General features: G+C 30.0%; 2 long non-coding RNA genes across 3 annotated transcripts in view; one reads left to right on the forward strand and one right to left on the reverse strand.

Annotated features, from left to right (window-relative positions):
• LOC136795669 (uncharacterized) overlaps nucleotides 1-8,719 on the forward strand; it is an 81,457-nt gene that overhangs the window by 58,906 nt on the left and 13,832 nt on the right. The gene's annotated exons all lie outside the window — the stretch shown is intronic.
• Nucleotides 158-8,719, reverse strand: part of LOC136795670 (uncharacterized) — a 115,894-nt gene continuing 107,332 nt past the window's right edge. The window contains exons 1-3 of one of the 2 annotated variants that reach the window (XR_010843300.1): nucleotides 7,534-8,308; nucleotides 2,456-2,501; nucleotides 158-266 (exon numbers count right to left, since the gene is read on the reverse strand). This is a non-coding gene — a long non-coding RNA (uncharacterized lncRNA). Of the gene's footprint in view, nucleotides 267-2,455; nucleotides 2,502-7,533; nucleotides 8,309-8,719 lie in introns of those variants that run through there. The other variant, XR_010843301.1, reaches the window with a different exon arrangement.

Raw genomic sequence — 8,719 nt, forward strand, 5'->3', positions numbered from 1 at the left:
GAGTTCAGATAAATAATTTCTTTTATTAGAATATTTTATAGAATGTACCTGTGAATTACATTAGCAATTAAATTACCTTACATTATGTTATGAATACATAACATGAAGTAAAGGGAATAAAAACAATATTTAAAACAGTTTATTTTATATTATTTTTGTTCGAAATATATTTCGTCTCTAATTATCCGTCCTAGTTCTGCTTCATGTAGTTTGGAATAGCCAGGTTCTATAGCGTATTTGTGTATACTTGGACATTTCCAACAACACTGTAAACAACAATTCAAATGTTTTTGCATTTTAAAACATAATTATGAAAATAAATTATAAGTGTTTAGATAGATTGAAATAAGTCATTACTAAGGAGGAATGAACCATTTTGTATTATAGAACAACGTTTTATTGTATTTCAAGATTTGACAAAGTATTGCAAAATTAGAAGTAAAAATTTACATTATATTAAAGTAATATTACTGGAAGAAAGTAGTCCCATAAATTATGTACGATAAGAGGAGAAAACCGGTAGCGGAACTCTGCGGCGGAAGAGGAAGAATACGGTCAAGTGTGGCGAGGCTTCTTTGCTCTACGGAAGACATTATTCAGAACGAGAAATCTTAGGTTTAAAACATAGAGGAATTTACAATTTTAAATATTATGTTTAATTGAAGAAATCATAATGACAAATAAATAACTCTCGAGAGCGCAAGAATTTAAACGGATAGCAAGCCTTAATATATACTTCGTTACTTAAAAAATATTATTAATATTAATGTTTATTCGAAAAATTGCGGATTTTTTTTGTTAATAATATGAATTTGTACATCATTACTGATTAAAATAAATCAGCAAACATGGTACTGTCAGTAGTTTATGAATATATTTACAGAATTTATGAAATTAAATAAGCATGAAATCCAATTAAATATTACATAAAAACATAATTAATTCTAAAATACCATGATGTTTCCTCCTATTCTATTTGTTTTTTCCCAAATGAACTATGTTGACTGATAAAAGTATCAGTAGATAAAATGTATAGTTAATCTATTTGTAACCTGCCTTTAAGATATGATGACATGTCGATTAATTCTGTAGGAAATTATGCCTATTAAATATTTTTCGTGATATCTGTCGAACAAGCGATTTACAATTGCATAATAACTAAAATTGATGGCTCATTAATTTAATAGTATAATATAGATATAAATCCAGAATAAATTATATTACCTAATAAATGGTGAGGATCTGTTAAAAAGAAATTAATTTTAAAATATTTAATTCAATTCTAATTAAAATTAAAAAAAAAAACATAGAAGATTTTTTTTCATTAGAGGAAGCAAATACATCATTATATTTTGTACGAATACATTATTTGCTAATAAAATTGAATTTTTTGTATCCCCACAGCCATCTTCTACAATGATTAGGTATAGTAAACATTTTTATTTTTATTTTTGCCTAACAAATAAAAATTAATAGTCTTTTGTACGTTTTTTATATACTGCCATATAGTTCATCCGTTCTTGATGGGGCTTTTTGCTAAATGTTGAGAATTTTCCAAGGAAGGTTATAGACTATTGCGAATTCTCTGGTAAAAATAGTTATTAACAAACTTAAACGTTTTTTATACGTAACTCAGAAAGCATAAGTTTTTCTCACAGTTATATTCTAATCGATTCGTTTTATTTTTCAAAAAATAAGAAAAATTATTAATAATTCCATTAAGCAATATCATACTCAGAGGAAATACAAAAACACAATGTGGCTTGAAGTAAAGTAGGTCGACAAATGTTTTTAGAAATAAGAAAATCATATTCTTTTTTAGTGTTGTCTGAAACCTTTTTTCGATATATTTCAAATAGACTAGAAATTAGAAATTTTTCACTTTAATTTATTTGGAGTATTTTTTTTCTACCACTGACTGTTGTTCATATGATCGTTGATTATTCCTCTACAGTTTATTCAATTTGCTAATACAACCATTGGAATGTCTGCCCTTTTGAATGTATTAAAAATATTTTTAATAATATAATAAAATGTTTTTTTTTTACATTAATTTATAATTAATTCTTTTATAAGGGCGAAATATTAGTTTTAAATAAAGCAAAACGTTTCAATTTTTTTTATCTCTGTTCTAATGTGCTTAGTTAGATCCGGGTTGTGCTTTTTAGTACAGTTTATAAAGCCATAATACCACTCCCAAGTTTAGTGTTGATTGATTAGGTCGTGGTAAAGTTATTTTTGTTTACTATATATTCTTATTATATAATATTATTACCACTATAAACTATATACCTATGATTAAGCAATTAATGAAATCATTAATTCAATGTGTATATATCTATAATAATTTGTATCAAATTTTCAATGGTATTCAATTCATCTATCTATATACCTAAATCTAGACATTTCGAAGCATTGTTGGGTCTGTTAGTAAGATATATTTTGAATACCTCACCTGTATTGAACTGCAGAGACTTCTAATGATAGTGTGCAGACTCTCACTGAAACAAAAGACAAAAATAGTTGATAAATTCATCTTTTTCAAGTGTTAAAAAAATAAACCTTAATACTTTTCTATTTGTGATCTTTTTCAACATTCTTTTAGTTTAAATATAATTAGATACCAACTAGGAATACACGGCGAGATTAATTTATTTTTAGCTTGCGGACACAGATTACTTATATAATCTTTATTGAAGATCGTAATATCTTCAGCACAATCTTATTTTTTTTTTTCATGAAGAAATAAAAAAATTAAATGTAATCATAAATTAAGAATAGAAAGGTAAAAAGTACAGACTAATTTTATATAATACTCTAATTAATATGAGTGGTCTACTTAGTTTTACACTAAGAGCAGATGTATATATCGGAACTACTAACCGTTATGTAATTCCTTTCATTATAAGCAGATGTTTTCTGTATGTCAGGTGTCTCAATGCCATTTTTTGTAACTCATTTTTTTTTTTTGTGAATTTTCTGCTAGGATGTTCCCCATAACATATAAATATAACTGGGTTTCTAGATAAAAGTAATATATTAACTAGTGAAGATACTAACTCCATGTAAGATTATAATCGAATCATAAGGTTCTTGATTCTGATTTTTTCTTTGAAGAGGCCTCGAATATAATCAGGAAGCTATAGGTAAGAAAGGTTAAATACTAGTGGTTTGGTTTTAAGTTGGAATTGAGTTAACAAATCAAAACCTATTATAGGCCAAATCTGCCAAGTAAGAAACTGTAGTCATTGTGAATGATTGTTTGTGACATGGTATTTCAGATTGAACGGATTGGATAAATGATGAATTTGATGTTTTAATTGAGCCCCAAACCTTATACCCGTATTTCCAAACTGAATTGATAATATTTGTAATAGGAGCTAAATAAATAAATCAAAAGTTTAAATTGTTTACTTAAGTAACGGAGAAGTCGGAAACGACGAGCAGTTTTACTGCTGTACTGACGAGTTTTATGTAAGGTCTCTACAGAGATTATAACTAACAAAACAAAACCGTATTGGTCCGTACTCCAATTCGGTTTTGTTTTGTATCTAGGAAATAACACATTTTTTCCTATCAGATAGTACTGTAAACATAATAAAACAATGAAAAAAAAATGAAGAAAGTTGAACTTACCGCCACAGTTTTTATTATTTTAGATTTTGTTAACGCACAATCTTATCGATAATATAATTGGTTAGGACTTATATTCCACTGTTTAACATTTTTTAGGTTTAGATAAGTAACAAAAATGTGAAGTTTGAAAGAAATGTTATAATTAAATATATATTATATATAAAAGTTTCGATAACTGATACCAATGATAAGAAATCAGCAATTAGATAAAAAAAATACCCCACTTGGTGAAAATATTTTGGCTTAATTGTGATTTATAAGGTATTATTATCATTTTATGTATAATTTTTTTTAGTTTTATAAGAAAATAATTGTTATTGTATTTTATTTCGTTACGTAATTTATCATTTATGAATTATTTATATTCTCTGAATTATAGTATTCTTGCTTTTGAGTGATTTTCATGCCTTGTGAAGTCAACTTTATGACATAATTCGATACACATATCATGAATGGAATCAGTAAAAATAAATAAACAAGCAGTTATTTTAGGAGGAAAAAGAAGTCATCAACACTCAAATGATATATGATGGGGTAGAATCTACTTTTTATTTACATAAGCTTATCAATGGTGAATAAATGATTAACGAATAAATAATTTTATATTTTAATGCATTTTTATCACTTTCATACACAACCGTTGGTCTAGTAACAGTACTTCCTTACAAAATACTGCACCTATAACTCTTCATGAGTTAATTAATAATAAATAAAATATTTTAAATAACTTTTAAATTACTTATAATATTTATAGAATGATATATTTAGGTGATAAATTATATAAGACTAATGTAAGGCGATTAACTGAATATAATTAACATTGTTCCTATTGAGATTTGTTTTTAAAATATAATACATATCAGTTAAATAGAAACGTTTTAAAAATCCGGGAAAGGTCTTAAATATGACATTTGTTCTGTATTACAATACGAGGGTAATCACAAAAGTGTAAGACTTTAGACGACTATACAAAGTCAAATTGTAAATGGAAGTGAATATATGTTGACCGAAAATCGAACCGGGAGAAGATGTAGGCTTTCTAACTAGGTACCTTTCTCCATCGTGAGGCCGGAGAACGGGTCTTCTTGGACAACGGTACTGCTACAATGCTTCTAACGGGTGGGCTCTTTCTAAAATCGCCGCTGGTCCAACTGAATCCATTACGTTTCGGTATCATAACCAATTCCCATAGAACTGCTTCCTAAAAATAACTGCTCGAAAAACCTTTGCTGTTCTAGCTAACTTATTTTAGAACTCCTTACCCACATCCATTCGTAAAGCTTCCTCCTCGACATCAGTAATACATCCATCTCGTTGAATATTGATCTTTCGTAAACTTGTAAATAATAAATACCAATAAAAGCTAGCATAAATAAGTATCTTTTGTTTGTATTTATGTATATAATTATTATTTTAGTTTTATTTAATTTTTGATTAATTATTCAGAAGCTGTTGAAATTGTTCATTTGTTATTCTTAGAGTCCCAGAATAAATATTGATTTTTCATTTCATAATTTATCACTATTCTTCTTTATTTCATACATAAAGACCTTAATGTTCCATATGTAACCGATCTAACTCGAACCAGATATCACTCCTTCCATTACAAACTCCCTAACCACCCAAACCCACTAGTTTTTAACTTTGCTTCCTCTTCCGTTCCTGACAATGCTCTGAGGTACCTGAAAAGAAGATGGCCACGAGACTTGCTAATGTAACACATCATTAGAGTACTACCAATGGGTAGTTTCTCTACACGTCTGTAACACTCTAATTTAACTGTGATCAAATTTACTAAATTTATTATAATGTACAGTTGTAAATAGCAATAAATAAATAAAAAAAATAATTTATTCATATTATTAATTTTTTCATTATTATTTAAAAAAATAATAAAGTACCTAATATTAACCATATTTAAATCAAAATTGAATATTTATACCGAATTCTTTTGTGTTTATGAAAATATAAATTACTGCTAAATAGAAAATATTTTAAATATTAATTAACTTATTGTCATAATATTAGTTCTTTCACAACTACCTCTACTCAACCTTATAAAAACTAACATCAGGAAAGCCTAGGAGGAATATCTCATCTTTGTAATGAAGAAATTCGATAGGAGGGTAAAAGATTTTAGAATAAATACAAATATTTTAAAGATATAATAATTTATGTCCTAATTTGTACCAATAGGTTGCATTCTCAGACGCACCTATTCTCAGATTATATTCAGATTAATCATCATCTGTGGCGCTAAAACTCTTGTAGAGTCAAGGCCTCCCGTAACTTCAGATTAACCTTATAAAGCCACAATTAACTAGTAGCCAGTTCTCTTACAGCTAAATATATGGCTATTACCGTAAATGTCATCATACAGTTCTAACAAGTCTTAAGAGTAAGGATGGCATTGACACAGTGAGAGGTTGAGGTGTGGGTACACAGGCTCCAGGTCTTAACGGTACTCCATCAGTAGTGACTGTCATCGGTAGTGACTACTGTAGTGAAAGGAGAATGTGGGCTAATTACGATCAATGGAGGAGTGGGGCTTAGGAAGAATGTAAAAAGGAATCGGAAAGTGATCGTTGCAACATTGTAACCGTGACCCGGCAGTAAAAAACTCATGGCCTTGTGTTATGAAAATGTAGGGGACGCAACGGCAACTGTACCCTTGGGTCTGCGCGACCTTTGCACACCGGTGGTGGTGGGCTCATTTCGGATAGCGCAATAGGGGCTGATCGCCGAAAGAGTGCGCCCTCTCCGAACGGTCGGTTTCTCAAGAGGGAAATGGATCACCAACGATTAATATCACGCGTGATTCGTTTTGATGACTCAAAAGAGATCTGGAGATTTCTTCCCAAAAGGTGAGAAAAGAAAGTAAACAGTTTGTATGAGAAAGGAGCCATGACTAGAGGAAATTAGCATTTTCTCCCCAATGCTGTATACTGAAAGCAATAATGTGCCAAGATATTGGCATATGTTCCTTAAATTGCTTATTATAAATTAAAAAGTAATGTAATTGTTCTTTATTTATTTTTTTTAATGAACTGATGAAAACCATTTGAATATATTAAAAATTAGAGTGCAAACCCGAAATTTCCGTATATATAACACCCATCATTGTTGCTTGCACGCGACCCTCCTCTCAGATTCCGACAAAATCTAAAATGGTAGCTCCTTAAATGGGTGCTACAAGACTGGCCAAATATTTAAATAAATTAAATAAGAGAGAAATTCTTTATTTTATCAGCAGTGCTGCGCAGATACATCGGATTGTTATAAAACACAACATATTTTTAATAACCCATATTTAAAACAATTAGTGTGATGATGATGATGGTTAGTGTGCATTGCCATTACCTAAGAGTCGGAATTTCAATATTCTCAGGGATCCAAGTAATTGGGATACTAGAAGTATGACATATCCTGAAAAGCCCCCGAAAAAAGAAATCGGCAAATAAGATATGAACTGGGCTAAATATAGCAGGGGTCGCCAATTTTTCTGTATATAACATCTACTTTTTATCTTATAAGCCTGTCGCGATCGACTTGTTGTCATAGGAGTAGTTTAAGGAGTAAGAAGAGGTGTGAAATGTTATATGTCATACTACGTTTATACACTGTCAGTATCAGGTGCATTCCACGCGAGGTATAGGTAGCTAAGTAATTTTTATATGAGTTACGGTCTGAGTCAGCTGTTACTTCGATGTCAGCTGACTGAGGGGATCAGCTGAGCGAGGGTATATTAAGAGATGTACCGAATCCAATAAAGTCATAGAAATATTCATAATGGACATTTCACAATTAATAAATAAACATTACAGGTAACCTTAAAATACCAAAGGTATCTACCTGCTTAAAAAACAACAATCATTATTTAAAGGGCCAAAAACTCACGTCCAGGGCAATTGAAACAACATAGATAATTAATAACTTTTGATCCATATGAAATATGCCTTAAACTATTGCTTGAAAGTTTTGTCTTCTACAATCGCTTCAAAGTCCACGGTACACGGAATTCCACTCCAGACATAGCGAGCGATCGACGATCGACCAAAATTGGCCTTGCGTTCGACTTGCTGGCCACCCCTGAAATATAGTTTTACTTGACAAGTGCAGCATTTATTTATCCTGAATATTGACATTACTCCAGACATCTATTATAAATGAATAATAATAGTAGGGCGTATTTTATTTAACAATTGCAATTTGTTGCCAGACCAAAAAGTTAGAAAATCTCTAACTTAAAAGAATAGGAAGCATATCGTCGCTTAAGAAGTGAAACCTTGCAAATCCGAAAAAAAAAATCAAAAATACATTTTTATACTATAACAAAATATTCAACTCAACATTCCATACATTTCAACCGACCTTCAGCAGAATACCTTTAGTTTTTCTGACTCCAGGAACTCTTTCGGGTCGTCTCTAAAATGATTTTTTTATCGTTCTTTACTTTGATTTGTTGCTTTCCTTCCACATACCTACATATGAAATATATAGTAAGAGAAAGTATTAAGATCGTAAAAATTTCGAATTCGAGTTTTCGACGGAAATGTCCGTTTTGAGGTCCACTGAGCCAAAATAACCAAGTTTCAAAAAAATAATCTATAAACAGCTAAGCTCAAAAACAAAACTTCCTAGGAAACTAAAATTACATATTTAGGACAGCTGTGTGCCAGTAGCAAATTCACTAAAATCGACCAACTAGAAGTGCTACTTTATAGAATCAATTTTGATCAAGCTCTATAATTCATGTATAATAAGATGTTGCTTGATATTAGATAGGTTTTATCCTCATTGAAATAGTGCGACAGGGCTTTAATGCGGATTTGGTACAAAATCTTCCTCTGAAGTCCCTTCAAATTTGTTTATTTGAAAAAATCGTTACTAGTCAATAAAAATTGATAAACACAAAATATGAAAGGGGAAAAAAAAACCTTTTTTGGAGTTGATTTTTTCACATTCCCGGTGATAATGATAGTAATGTAGACGTAGTATATATTGTTGGAAAGCTAAACACTTAAGCTACCACTCTCTACGACCATCACTCTTACACGGCGCACCACTACTACACTATCTTTAC

The sequence above is a fragment of the Halyomorpha halys genome, unplaced genomic scaffold (assembly GCF_000696795.3).
Source record: "Halyomorpha halys isolate HHAL.00 unplaced genomic scaffold, Hhal_1.1 Scaffold52.1, whole genome shotgun sequence".
Taxonomy (NCBI): Eukaryota; Metazoa; Arthropoda; class Insecta; order Hemiptera; family Pentatomidae; genus Halyomorpha; species Halyomorpha halys.